The sequence below is a fragment of the Toxotes jaculatrix genome, chromosome 2 (assembly GCF_017976425.1).
Source record: "Toxotes jaculatrix isolate fToxJac2 chromosome 2, fToxJac2.pri, whole genome shotgun sequence".
Taxonomy (NCBI): domain Eukaryota; kingdom Metazoa; phylum Chordata; class Actinopteri; family Toxotidae; genus Toxotes; species Toxotes jaculatrix.
In genome coordinates this window covers 28,466,098-28,481,755 of record NC_054395.1, presented here as the reverse complement: position 1 = coordinate 28,481,755, position 15,658 = coordinate 28,466,098, and positions in this window count along the sequence as shown.

Below are 15,658 nucleotides of genomic sequence, written 5' to 3'. Positions count from 1 at the left end.
TAATCTAATTTGAATCAGCAGCTGTGGAAGTGTTAAGATCAAGTATTAAGACAGATGAAGAGGTAGAAGTAGCAATACCACAATGTAAAAACACTCAGTCATACAAGTTAAAGTTTTGCATTTTAATTAACTGAAATTGCAGAAGTATAATCAGCACAATGTGATTAAAACGAATAGTGCCCAATTTGCTAAAATGCCACTTGTCAGTGTTTTATTACACTGTTAATTGGGACACTGTATTATTATTACTAATGCATTATGATGAATACTGCAGCTTTAAAAAGCATTTTAATGTTGGTGGGCTACTTTTAAACTAGTTTACATTTTCTGGAGTAGTATACTAATGCACTAATTCCTCCTGTTTCAGAAATATTTCTTTCTAAAACCTCACTCTTCTGTCCTCTCAATTCACGTGTTTATCAGTCATTTTAGCATTATTTTTTACCTTTTGCTCTTTCATGTCTTGTGTCTCAGATTGTATAGTATTATTTTGTCAATTATTCTAGGTTTAACTTCTAGGTATAAGTCACCTCGAGTGTAGTATTTTCAGTGAAGTCTGAAAATAAACTGACTCAATAAATAAATAAATGACTCAACCAGAAACTGCATCACCAGAAAATCCAAAATAAAATAAAAAAAAGACATGAGGAGTAGCCACAGTGTTTGACTGACAAATGATCCCCGGGGAGTTCAGTGCAGGAGCAGCAATGACCCCCATCGCAGCAAAGATGGTGACAAAATAAAAAGTAATATATGGAACTGACCATGCCACTTTAAATGTGAATAAACCAAGGTGCAGAGTTTTAAAAGAAGGTGCACTTCTTGCCAGTTGTTTTTCCCTGGGCAGACTCTCCCAAAGTTTAGAATCTCTGACTGCAAATACTTTAGTCAGGAGAAAAAGCTTCTCTCCTCTTTATTGATTGTGGATTCTGGCTTATGTTCTCCCTGAATCGCCCATTTCATTATGCTTTGCTCTCGGTTTATTGGTTTTAAGGCACGAGGCTCCATGGGGAGATGTGTTTCGCTTATTGCTTTGGCGGAATGAAGCGACGCTGGCTTATTGCTGGAGTCTGGTGGTCCAAGCTACTTCAGCAGCAGACATGCACAGCCATCTGCATTGCTGTAGACACCAGTGAACCCAGTATGGATTACAGCAGAAAGCACTGGCTGAACTGCAACCCTGTCTACTAGAGATTATAGATATGTACAACTTTTTTTTTAATGAATGAATGAAGCTCTACATTTATTAATGGACTCTCCAGGAGGTGGTTGGGCCTGATGGCGGTGCTCACAAAGCGCACCACTAACAGAACAGGGATCAGAGATCACATCCAGAGTCCTGTCTGTTTATGTTGAATGTAATTAAACTGCTGTGCGTGCATAAACAAAACCATAAAAAGATAATACTACTGTAGTCACTACCAGTGGATGTTGTACTGCAAGATCTGATATTTTGGTGGAAAACAAACATTGTCTAAACATTTTACTGATGCATTCAGGATCAACATATTTGCAACTTGCCAAATCAAGAAATCAAGAATGTAATCTTCATTCACAATCAGGAGTCCATCGAAGGACATTTGCTGTTGCAGTTTAGTTGTAAGTGAGCGTTATTTCTGGGACACAGGGTTGTTCTCTGAATGCTCGCTGTCAGTCGTATGCACAGACTCTCTATAAGGGTCAGGGATGAAAATGAAAAACAGGCATCTGAATTTAATCTTCAGATTAGTTTTCATCATTTTCAACATAGCAGCCTATTGAGCCAAACAGAGGGATATGTGGACTGATGTTTGGCTAAAGTTCAGCACAGAATTAGTTCTGCAACTAATTATTAATCTACACATTATTCTGTCTACTATTTTTGATGAAGTAGACAGAATAATGTGTAGACAGAATAATGTTCTCCAACTAAGTATTAATCTACACATTATTCTGTCTACTATTTTTGATGAAGTGATTAAAGGTTTTGTAAATGTCACAGAAAGCATAAAATGTCCACCACAGTTTCCTAAAGTTTTTTTAAAAGTCACATTTACAAATTATCCTTTGAGTGTTTCTTTTATTACTTTATTGTCAGCTGCTTTACTTGTCTTTGCTTTACTTGTCCATCTCAGTGTCTGTTTTCTGTTTCATTTTTTTTTTTGCAGTGGTTCAGATGACTGTGTGTAATGTCAAACTTGTACAAATCCACAGAGAATTATAACCCAACACTGCAGTTTCCCTCTGCCCTGCAGCTCTCTAATGTTGTGTGTACAAATGATTGTGCTGCTGCCCAAGTGGTCAAGAGACATCAATAAATCAAACAAGTAATGCAGCTTTAATCATCAGGTGTCACTTGTAGGATGATATTTTGTGATCCTACACCACCGCATGTAAAATATAATATTGCCTAGATGATTTTTGTGCATTTTGATGCATTTGCAGTTGCATTTGTGGACATACAGAGTCCCATTCATTTCAAATAATAAATAAGGCCCTCTGAAGGAGATAAACATTTTTGCTCAATTTAATCACCAGAATAAAACATAATCAAACAGCAGCTAATTACATTTAATTTAGTATCATGTTATTCCATCAGCTGTAGAGTCTCAAACCCAACAGTATTTTAAAATCATTGAGTCGATGATGATTGTGATTGTAATGATCATCATCCACTCACCATGTGATTACACTTCACTTAAGAAGCATAATAAAACCCTCAACCATTTTTGTTTTTTTTTCGCCCTGTAGTCAAAATCTAAGTGCCTTTCAACGCCGTGTCTGTCCCTCTCGTTTCCTTGTTACTCACTTAGATTTCACCTCTGACTTTTACTCCCTCTCACTATTTTTTTCTCACCTTCATTTTCTCTCACTCCATCTCCCTCCTCTGTCTCCAACCCCTCCATCAGTGATTACACATTACCCTGAAGTAATTAAGTTAAGAACACAGACGGGGATACGGGTCATAAATAAACAACTGTAAGTGATATTAAAGTATTGGGCAGAGCATTGGCAGGGGGAAACACATCGTCAGGGGTTTTTAAATGAACACTGGCTGAGCAGCACTTCTGACTCCCTACAAATTGTGTCTGTGGCACATGACAGAGTTAAAAAGCCTCATATTTTAGCTGAGGATTATCCAGCCTTGTAGATCATAAACAGCATAGTTTTAAGAAATCATCACAGTATTCTTACTGCTTTTATGCTTAATACCCTCACAAAAACACATGACTAAAAATACACTCACCAGGCACTTTATTAGGAACCCCACTCTGACACTGGATAGTTCCTTCCTTCCTTCGCTGTCATGGATTCCAAGATGTTGGAAACTTCTCCATGTTGACATGATTCCTCTCATCATTTCAACACTCGTGTAAAGTTCACATTCACTGAACTCGTTGTCATGTTCATGAAACCAGTTTCAGACGACTGTCGCTTTGTGACCTGGAGCTTTATCATGGTGGAAGTAGCCTTTAGAAGATTGTAAACTATGGCACTCAAACCATGATTGACTGGTACTAAGTGGCTGAAAGCTGAGCCAGGAAAACATTCCTCACACCATTACACCAGCAGCAGCAGCCTGGACTGTTGGAGGCTGGGTCAGCGGGTTCCTGCTGTTGACGCCAAATGACCCCACCTCCTGCATGGCTCCAGAAGTCCAGATTCATAAGACCAGGCTTCAGCTGTCCAGTTTTGGTGATCCTGTGCAGACTGCAGATTCATGTTCTCGGCTGATGGGAGAGGAACCCAACGTGGTCTTTTGCTGTTGTAGCCCATCCACCTCAAGGTTCGATGTGCTGTGTATTCCGAGATGCTTTTCTGCTCACTATATCTGTAAAGGGCAGTTTTCTGAGTTACCACTTCTGTCAGCCATATTCATGCAAGGTAAACTGTGGCACTAAATGGCAAAACAACTATGAAATTCAAGAAAACTAGTCATAAAAGACTGACTATTATGACAATGCTAAGCCAAAAAAGTTTCACTTTTCTCTGATTCATTCTGGAGGTTTCGCACAGTGGATTTGAACCTAAACCGCTGATAGAATAAATTTCCAAAGAAGAAAAAGTATCTGTTGCCAGAAATAGCAAAGTTTGAGTATATGTGTGTAAAAATACCCTTCAACCCTTCCAGTCCTCCATCATCTTCCTCCTCTCGCTCATCCTTCTTCTTGTGGGCCCATTAAAATCATAATGAGACTGTTGCCGTTTTTGGATTCTGGAAGATTGGAAGAGTAATTCATTCTCATTGCTGAAGCTAAATAATTGAAAGGATGGAGTTTTGGGAAGGAGGCTGTGGTTGATGTACGGGCTTCAGATGATACATATAGTTAAAAATTAGTCAAATCCAGACATATCCCGTAGAGCAGTAGATGCCAATTAAGCTTAAAATATGGACAGAAAACCACAGGAACCTGTTTCAGTTTTTCAGAGAGACTGAAACTGGCAGAAAGAAATCGTCTTTGAAATACACAGAAGTAGCCTATAGGTCCTAGTTCAACAGAGGACGGCTTAAGAGGGAGTGGCATGTGTGCTTTTTACATGGCAGTACAATACACCTGTATATTTACCTTTGTTTGTTTTTATCTCAGGTCAGGTGTAAGTTCATTTTCTGGACAGGTTTTGCTTAAATTTGAAAGAATGCGCCACAATGGTTTACATCAGAACCACATTCTCTTCAGACAAACTCTGGATACTGATATGGAACTTTATTACTTTGGGATTGTCTCAGCTTCAGTGACTTCAATAATACGATGACTTTCATGGGTTATCATGTTTGTTGCCACAAAATTGGAAGTGCGCAAACACACACCAAAAATAAATGAGCTACAATGAGTGCTTTTGCCCGTATGGTGTATACAATTTTGTGTTGATCTTAACTGACTGTAGGTCTGTGTAGCTACTAGCTACATGCATCTTTAATAACATGGTGTTAGGCACTGTTTTAATTCTTATGTGTATTGTGAAGAGAGACGTTGTATGTGAGCAGCAGCCAGGTGGAACTTTTAGCAGAGGAACTGTTGCGCCCAGGTTCGTCTAAGGGGGCGGGACTTCCGCCCACACGCCCGAATCAACCTGGACGACGCACAGGTAAGTCCGTCTCTTTATCGCTGCTCTCCTTCCTTATGTATTCTACAGGTCAGTACTTGGTAAAATGTGCCAGTGTCAGTTCGTTAGAGCTTTGCTGCAGTTGAATGTTATTCGATCATTTTGTTGAACTTTACGAACTGAAGATTCCCGCCAGAGTCGAGGCGGCAGGTTCACAGCTGTTCGGTTTGCAGACGCTGCGCTGCGGGTCTGTTTCACCCTTTAGCTTGTCTTGCAGGCAGGTCGCTGAGGGTTAAAGATTTATTTGTTTTGCACACTATTTTTATTTGGTCTCCTGTACATGAAGAAAGCTGTGACAGTTTAAAGGAAAATTAACATTAAATTAACATGGTAGTTACACTGGAAAGGTTAAATATTCCTCTGGCAGTGAAAGTTTGGTACCGTGGTGACTTGTATTATATTGTTGTAGTAGCTGTGATTAACTTATTTGTAGCTGATAACGTGTATGGGAATGTTGTTTGATGTAGAAAACAGAATTACTCCAGAAATGTGAGATAACTATGACTGTGAATGGATTCTGTGTTGTAATATTGAGGTGCTGGTATTCTTGGATGTTTCATGCACTTGAACTACAGTTATGGACTGAAACAGAAACAGACACTCAGAGGAACTGGGTTAATGTGTTTATTTGTTTTACTGTAAAAATAATAAGAAATAAGAAGCAACCTGGACGATGCACAGATAACTCCGTCTCTTACTGCTGCTCACCTTTCTTCTGTATTCTACAGAATTCTATATTGTTCCTGTGGGACCAGTCTTGGGACCGGTAACATTTACTGTACTCTAATTTAAAAGCATATGGGCACTAGACTCAAAAAGTTACAGAATAGGTCTACTTTGCCTGTTTTGCATGGCTACAATACACATAAAGCCATTTTGTATGCAGCATTTCTACAGAGGACCTCCATGCTGGCCTCAGTCTGATTGATCTGACTCAACCCCGAGCCTCTTGTGTTTAGATCCGACACTGTTGCATATTCTGGCTTGTCTCATCATTTCCTATCTTTCCTTGCATCTCATTTCATTTTAAGGGGTACATGAAGTGCTGGTGATAAAGGAGCAGGACTTAAATTATTTATGGCGCTGTACAACAAGTCCGCAGAGTTTAATATGGGATCAGTGCTGTGAGCCAGCAGTGGCTCTCAATAACAAAGTCCCCCGGTGGAAACATCAATCAGCCACAGTGACAGTGAGTGATGGATTTACTCAGAGTTTAGACTCTTTTTAAACAGACAAGCCAGGCCTGGATTTATTGAATGCTATGACAAAAGTCTGAGAGAACGAATATTCTCAAATCTTACCCAGTTTCACTTTGGTTCAGTTTGTAAGGCATCAACAGCTGGTGTTAGTGGAGCGCTAAATGAGATTTGTAACAAAGTGGGTGAGAGCCCATCGTTTGTCCCCGTTTTCATCTCTGCAAATGATCACACAAATGACCATGCTTGTTTGTTTGGTCAAAATTAACTCTACGGCAAGACGAGTTTTGTTCCACTTCTGTGTGAATCGGTTCAGTTTTCTTCAGTTAAATATTTGGTTTTTCTTGCTCTGATTAACTGTACTTTCATTCAGGTCCAGGAGGTAAAAGGAGCAGGAAACAGTTTTTGTTTTTATTCTCTTATTACCTGATTTTTAATTGCACAAATAACTTAATGTCACCTACCTGCTGTATGTGAGAAAGTTGCTCACCCCTGAAACTTTTCTCCTTTTTCAATTTTCCTCCAGTTTTGGCTTTTAGCTGTTGTTTTTTTTACCAGGTTCACATCGTATCGTGTAAACTGTAATTGCGAGCAGCTGAGTGGGGAAAAAAACAGTAACGTCAACAATAAACTAATAAACTAATCAAATAAATTTGGTCAATTACACTGTTTTATCTGGTGCACAGATCGGTACAGAGCTTCTTTGCTGCCTGCTGCTCCTGAACACAGCTGACACTGAACTGTACCATAAAAGTAAAGTAAGGGACACAGCAAATTTGGGTGATAATTCTTTGTGGGTTTGTCAAATCCAAGGGAACACTCCGCTTTCCCTTTACACAGTCATTGGTCCATTTGGTGATTTTTGCAGGGCGTAATGAGACCTTCAGTTCTTAGAAAAAAAAAAAAAAAAAGATTTGAAATATTGCTGAAAAAGTGTGAAATATTGAAGAATAATTCCAGGAGACATTTCAGCCATCGCTGATGAAAATAATCTTTGTGATATATCCCTGGATTCTCTTTTCGTTTTTTTTTTCTTTTTCAAAGCTTTTATGGACTCAGAAATCAGTGTGTTCCTTCCCTTTTATATCTAATATTGTTGTATATCTACACCTACACACATAAAGGTGCCCACAGATATTTTGGCAGGAGAGGCGCAATTTCAAACACCCATTCAGTCCTGCTTTGGGAGGCTTCCAGGTATGAATGTGTTGTGTAGGAAAGTAAAGCAAGGTGTTTCTCTCTGCGCTCATCAGCTTTTCCTTGGGATTAAAACCTCATATGTATATATGTTGCTTCCTCCCTGCTGAATCTTCTCACTTCTGTATTTAGACATGTACCTTTACCCAGATTTGGGTGAATTTGGGACTTTGCACAAATGGTGAAAAACAAGATTAACAAGGGAAGGTTAGGGAATGTTTGTGGTTAATATAACTAAAGTTGTGGATATCTAGCAGAGCGGTCATAGTCCAGAGGTTTTGGTACTGCCACTGTCTGACTCAACAGGCACCAGTTCAGACATTATTGTAAATCTGTCATCAACAGATTAGTAAACCAGTAATCAGTCAATTAGAGATGATTGAAGTTTTTTTTCTCTCCAGAAAAACATCAAAATTAATCCTAAAATATCCACCAAAATCCTTTTCTGCATGAATTTAAAATGAGAACCATACCATGCATTTAATGAGCTACGTTTGAGTTGTACAGTGCCTTGTTCATCAGGTTTTGGTAATTTAAGAGACATTAAGCCATCATCTGAGCCCTCCCTGTAGCTCCAGAGGTCTAACATGTAGCCTTCACGCTCAACAGATTTTCAAATGATGTGTTCCAGATGGTGTAGAGTCCTATAAACAGGGGAAGCTATCCCAGACAGACAAAATGTCTTGACCCATAGCAGCCCAAAAACATCCCAGCTAGTGGAACTCATTGTCGCTCATTATCGTTTAGTGTGGGTCATTTTCTGCTTTGACACTGGCCCAGCGCTGATCAGAGAGCTGCTAAAGCTGGGAGCAAATATTTTACATTATTCAGCCCTAAATGACAAGACACCAGAGGTGTGGTGGGTTTATGCAGATATATGATGTATACCCACCCCTAAATACCCTCCCAGAAATAGCCAGAGATGTCACTGTCCATTGTCCATCTTGCAGCGCAAGACTGCAGCCAATCATGTTGCAGTCTTCCAAGTAATATGATGTTGCATTGTGGGTGTTTTAAGGTGAAATGTCTCTCAAAAAGAAAGACAACATTTGTCCAATTTTCTGTTTTCAGACTGTTGTGAACTTGATTATTTCTACCACTCACACATGATATCAGCAATTGTGATTTCTGTCTTAAATGTCAACAGTTATAGGCCGATACCCAGCCTTGCTTTCATTAATAAGATGCTTGCAAAGATCGTCAAGGTTCAACTAAGTTCCCCTCTCAAAGAAAACAATATCACACTTTCAGTTCTCGTCCTCTTAGACCTGAGCGCAACGTTTGATATGATGGATCATGACACCTCATCAATCGTCTTGTAAAGTTGGCCGCTCTTTCTGACTGCATGTTAAATTGGTTCAAAACAGACATCAGAAGGAGAAAGTTTTGTGTCAGTCTTGCAGATCATTCTCTGAGAAACATCGCGTTTGCTTTGGGGTCGCACAAGGGCACAGTCCGTGCCTCAGCTTCAAGCTGACTTTATTACTGTAACACACTCTTTGGCCTTCCAAAAAAAAAAAAACACTGAGAGACTTCCATTCGTCCAACTCTGCAGCTAGTAACTAAAACCAAGAGGACAAAGCACATCACTCCAGTTTTAGCTGCCCTTCACTGGCATTTTGTAATTTTCAGAACTTATCTACAAAGCCCTTAATGTGCTAGCACCAAGCTACATCGCCTGTTCCTGTTAAACTTGTGCCTTCGGGAACACTGTGATTATCTGCTGCTGGTTCTGCTGAAGGTTCCCTGCAACAGCCAAAAGAGAGGCAGGATGCAACGGCAATCAAATACTGATGAACTCATATTCTTGATTCTTGTAAAACCCACTTTAACCCACTTTTTTTGTGTCTGATAAAACTTCAAACTCTTGGGCCCATTATTGTGGAAACAACACGTTCCCACCAACGCAGCCCCTCTTGTGTTTTTTAACACAGGTCTCTCGTTGATTTGAACACCCAGAAAGTCAAAAATAGGCCACATCCGACTCACTTTCCGTCCACAAGTGTTGAAACACAGCCAAGTCTGCCGACGGTGAGGCCAGATTCTGACTGAGATCCTTTTTTAGCTCGTTTTGTACAGTTCTTCTCTGTGAGAATGAGTAGGTGTTGTAACCGTGTACTTTTTTTTAACGTCATATTTCTTATATGTAGTTTTAGATCTATTGATGTGAATCAGTTTCCAGCTCTGTTCTTCCCACTGCTCTTTTTGACAGTCAGTCTCCTATTCCAGTCCTTTCCCTGCTCTATATTATTTGCATTAACACCAATGTGCCCATGTCACAAACATGTAAGAAAACATGTTCAGAAGTCCATCGTTCTGTCTAAACACAGTCATTGTCTGTGTGGACGTCTGCAGGGTCTCTGTGGCTCTGCTCTTTCGTCCTCTCAGCCCTCCAGTCAGTCCCAGGAAGAACAAAAATCCTAATGAAGGGTTGAGTAATTACTCCTCTTAATATAAACGTTATAATGGGATTAAAATGATCCCACATCCTCCCCCTCCCTCTCCCCTCTGAACTTCCAGTCAAACCCTTCTCTGGAAGTCTCTCTCTCTCTCTCTCTCTCTCTCTCTCTCTCTTTCTCTCTCTCTCTCTCTCTCTCTCTCTCTCTCTCTCTCTCTCTCTCTCTCTCTCTCTCTCAGTAATGACAGTGAGCTCTCGAGGGCCAGTCAGCTGGACAATATCTGTGTGTGTGTGTGTGTATACCAGACAACGTGTGTATAGTTTGTACAGTGGCTGATTGTATTTGAATGTTTCTATCTCTCTTTTTTCTCTCTGTATTTGAGAAATTGTGTGTGATTGTGTTTGTGTGTGTGTGTGTGTGTGTGGTTCGTCTAAGGAGTGGGAGTTTGTGCAGCATGGCAGCTGCCATGTTCACTTTCTGTTATTTAGTCACATGCTGCTCATGCACACACACATGCACACGCAGACACACAAACCCACACACAAACACATGTGCGCACAGATACATGAACCCACACACACACACACACGCTTGGACCTCTATACTTTTGAGGACCTCCTCTGCCACAGTGCAGCTCCAGCCCTCTTAACTTAGCAGTAACATCAACCTAACTGGTGCTGAAATAATCATTCAAGTAATTGATCAACAAAAAAATAATCACCAATAATTTTAATGATTAAAAAATTCATTTTAGACATCGTTCCTTGATTTGTCAATAAAACATAAACACCAGATTCATCAATAATGAAAATTAGAGCTGCAATGATCAGTTCGTTAGTTAATTAATTAACTATTTTCTGACAATTTATTGACCAAATAATGAATCATTTTAGAAAATAATCTGCAGATGAATTGATAATGAAAATGATCCTTAGTTGCCTCATTCCAAACTTAATCCTAAAACCAAATCTTAATCTTCAAACAGTTCTTGAAAGAAATGAGGACAAAGTGTCCTCAGTCTCTGAAACTGATCTCTCACTGGACTAAAACTAAAACCAGTTCTCACACAGAAAGAAGTACACAAATACACACACACACATTGAGAGGCATGTGTGTCACAGTAACTTGCGAGGACACTGCTGTGCTGTCCATTCAGCTTGTCTAACCCAGCATGTCTAACCTTAACATTAACACTGTTACTGGGCTTCCTGTTCTCCTCTCATCTCCAGCCGGGCATAATGAGCAGTGAAAGACTGCAGTTGTCACTTCACCAAAGAAAAAAAGAAAGAAAGAAAGAAAGGGAGAGAGGAGAGAGAGTGAGGAGAGAGACGGCCCTGCTGCAGAAATCTTCTGTGTTATGGTGGCGACCCTTGTTTACTGCCATCGCTTTAATGAAAAATTACATTCTGGTGAAACAGCATCGACACAAACTCCTGCTTTCTTTTATCCCTTCTGCTGTGCAAACGGGAGAAACGCACTTATTGTTTCTCATTGTTATTCATTGATTTATCTTAAAGGCGTTGCTAGAAAATCTGTTTTTTGCCGTTTCTAAATGCAACAGGCATAGTTCATCAGCTCAGTCCCTCAAGTCCAAGGTGTCCTGTTGCGTCTTAGCTCACCGACTTGGGTTGATCAGTCATTACAGAAGCAAGTTGCGTATCTAAAGGTCACTGTATCTGAGGTTTAAGGTCACAGAGTTCAGTGCAAATAACTAAAGATATTTTCTAACGTTTTTTTCTTAATGACCATTTTCTGATGATAATAAACTATAAATAATGAATAACAAGCAATAATTCTGCTGCATTCCTCTGAATCGCTTGTGCGGTGGAACTCATTAGGTCACTTCATCATACATGTGGTTTAGTTGCTGGTTATTCATGGTCCCCAGAAGATGAATACTTCAGCATTCATCTCTTACTGCCACCATCTGGCGAAGGTTTGAACCAGTACATAATCAGTATCAAAGTTATCGATCAGATGGCCATGAACTTGAACGAGCTAAACATGTTCATGCTCCCGAGAGGTTTAACCCCTTTACATTTTCAGCTCCACTTTGATATGAAAACTTAAATATCAGCATATTGTTAATTCTATTCAGCACTTTCATACTGTTGAATATCTCTAACATGACTACCTGCACAGAGACTTTGTTTATTACAGTAAATTGTTTTATACTGTGCTTCTCATTCAGAACTCTACATTTATTTATTTTCACTTGCTTTCATTAAACAGAATATTTTACAAGTCATTATAGATGCTGTTAACAATTACCACAGAGAGCTAATCAGCAAAAGCTACTTTTACATTATAATAACGCAAGCCTTAAACAAAAGGCTTAATGAGAACTAAAGCAGTAACTTCAGCTTTTATTGATCTAAAAAGATTATTTACTGTTAGAAAATGTTTGTTTGGTCAACAGTGACAGCAGGCGGAGGACATCAATTCCTGTCGACTGAGCAGGTTCTTGAAATCCGTCCGTGTTCCCAGGACAGTTTCAGAGAAAACAATCCCAGATTTACAGCCAGACAACTAGCAAGCAATTATTCGAATTGAACCTTCAGCTTTCTGAATAATATCATCTCTCTATCTCTCTATCTCTCTCTCTATCTCTCTATCTATCTATCTTCCTTCTCAGTCTCACTGACAGTCTTCACACTCTGCTGTTTGCTGTGTCTTCCCGTGTTGTTTCATCCACCTACGGCCCTCTGCTGTGAGAAATCATATTTATAACTGTGTTAAAATTTAAACATTATTGCCTCCAGGACAGTGAAGTCAAGTACTATAGTGTTTCTTTTTCCAGCCACTTTGAATGATTTGTTGACCATCATACAGGTGTGACACTCTAAGTGTGTGTGCGTCTGCATGCAGGTGTGTATGATGTATATTGTGAAAACACATGTCCCTGGCAGAAGAAACACAAGTGCAAAGAGAGTTTGTTGTTCTTTCTTTTTGCTAATCTGAAATCTTCAATCAATACATGTCTGACACCTTGCACCTCTCCATAACACATTTATTTTTTTTTTTTAGACAGGTTTAGTTGGATTTGGGGATTTGACTTGATTTAATCCCCACACAATTCTTCTGCTAAAACAAAACAAATGACAAGATTTTGTAGACTTCTGACAACAACAGAAAAGTTAACATTCAGTTGGAGAGGCCAGAGACCAGCTGCAGCACCACACAGGTAACGTACCTTTCAGTTCATACTCAGGGAATTTAAACCTCACAGCTGAAAAATTCATGTTGTTTATATAAAAACCAAATTGGCTGTGAAAAACTTAATCCTACACACTGGGCACAGACTTTTTAGCATCTTTCCAGAAACATGTTGGTAAATCTGTTTACCACATATAAGAACTGAGTCTAAAAGCCACGGTGCCTTGCAGGGTAAATACTGACTGTGCTGTTTGCACCAGGTAGCACCCCATCCAGAAGCCTCCAGCCTGCTCAGGCTGGATGTTCCCTGATGAGGAGGCAGAAAAGTCCAGTGGATGGATTTATGAGGGTGAAGGGGCAGTACAGAGCAAAGCTAGCTGATGGGGCCGAGCTAATGTACAGCTCTACTCAGCAGTTTTCTGCACCATTCACATACTGCTGTCAACTCCAAACCTGGCGGCTGCTGATGGTTGATCATGGGAAAACAAAGACGGTGTCCTGACTGCTTCATTACAGATTAGATCCAGTTTGCAGAAATTAAAGACCCAAAGTCTGTTTTATGTTTCACAGCCTAAGATAGTTCTTGTAGTAAATAAGATATTGAACCACTAGAATTTTAAAATCTTATCCTAAAGCTTATCCTATGCAGGGTCACAGGAGCTGGAACCTACGTGAGCTCCAAACCTGACTTATAAAAATTACATTTATATATTATATATTTATATGAATGCAGGGAGGTGGGCAGACAAATCCCACGACTTCGTCTTTGACTTCACATCCTGCATCTTTGGGCTACAAAGACTCTTTGGTTAAGGTTCATCCTGGTTAGATATTTGAAAAGTTAGTCATGACAAGAGAAAGGAGTCGTGCTCTAGTTGCAAACAGCAGATACTGTATTGGGAACAAACATTTTTCAGCTTGGCGACATTCCGTTTCTTTCAAAACCTATTTGCCGTTGCATAGCAGGAGCAAACAAAAGTCATTTTTAGAGGATAAGATGGAGCTCACACTGGGCATGAGGGGAATGCGTTTCTGGATTTACCACTGATCTAGAAAATGTGATGTGTGCTTGTGTAAATTAATTTAAAAAACTTTTGTCTAAAGCAGCATCATTTGGTCAGATGTTTTCAGTTTATTTGAGCTTGAAACCACAAGTCACATTGTCAAATAAAGTCACTTTCATGTCATCATGTTTTATTTGGGAGAACCATGGATCCAGAACTTTAGTGTCCATGTTCATCAGGGAAATCTCAGGAAATCTGTCTGTGCCCCCAGACTATAGAATTATGGTGTCTCTCCCTCTCTCTGTGTGTGTCTCTGGAGGCCTGATTTGATCTGATTTGATCAGGTTGAAACAGTTCCCACAGACCCTACAGGCATTTAAACACACCAAAGCGATGATGGGATTGGAGAGAAATACAAAATGAGTGATTCTGTGAGAAAGCTGACATTTTGGGATGTTGGAGGATGTCTCAGATCAATGAATACTCAGCAGGCTCCATGTAATTCTCCATGTAATAAATCACTTTAAAGAACTGAATTTTATGGACTTGCTTTCCTTTAATGACTCTGAGGGAGTTTCTGTTTCCTCTTAATCCTCTGACTGATGTTGAAAGTGAAAGCTCTGGGCTCTTCAGGCTGCTTATCTGACCACAGAAACTCAACTGTTGGCACATCAGCATGTGTATTAAATTAATATGAGCAAAGTCAAGTTTTTTTTTCTCCTACTCATTTCTTTGTGTTCTTTCTGTCCAGTTTCTGTAGTTTTTTCAGTCTTGCTTATCTAACATTCTTTCAAGCCTTCTGTTTTTTTCCATTTCATTTCAATATACTTAATAAATAAATATAGATATATACTCCAAAATGTAATTTTGCTTTGTAAGCTTTTTTTGTTTTTATTTGTTTTAAGCCTTAGATCTTTTTACATTTCCGTTCACAACTTGCTTTTGAGATTATTATTATTTATTATATTTGGAGGTTGCTGTCTCTCTTTATTGCTTTAAAGATGGTCGTCTTCTGAGCTATCTGCCGTCTTTCATTCATGAATTTGCAGCTTTAGTTCAGTTTTTATCCACCCAACTTTCAGCTCTGTGTCTGAATTCCCCCCATTTCTCTTGAGCTGTTTGTCACATGATTTCCATCTCTCCAGCATTCATACTTTCTTGGTCATTCTTCAAAATTTCTTTTAAGATTCTTTGTTTTTTTTAACATTTTGTTTCAAGGTTTTCTTCCTCCGAGCTTCCTTCTCAGCTTCCTATCATTGTGGGTGCTTCAGGGATCATAGACGCCATTATCTGAATCTTCTGTAGCATTGAACATGTTGCTCCTGTGGAGCTTAAATGCACTTAGGTATGTAAGTTTTTTGGACAAAAAGCATCTGCCAAATGAATTTGATGTAAATATAAAGAAGTATATATGTCTATTTTCCCGTCCTGTCATGAACATAGCTCAACTCTGAAGGTGGCACAGAGATATTCAGTCTGTGGCTCCAGTGTAAACGTTTCGATCAGTCGCCCTGAACGCGTTTTATTCTTTCTTCTTCCACTGAACTTATCAGATCTGCAAGTCACATCTTGATGTGAGATACTTCATGAGAGGGCTGAAACACTCTTGAGTCTTTAGTAT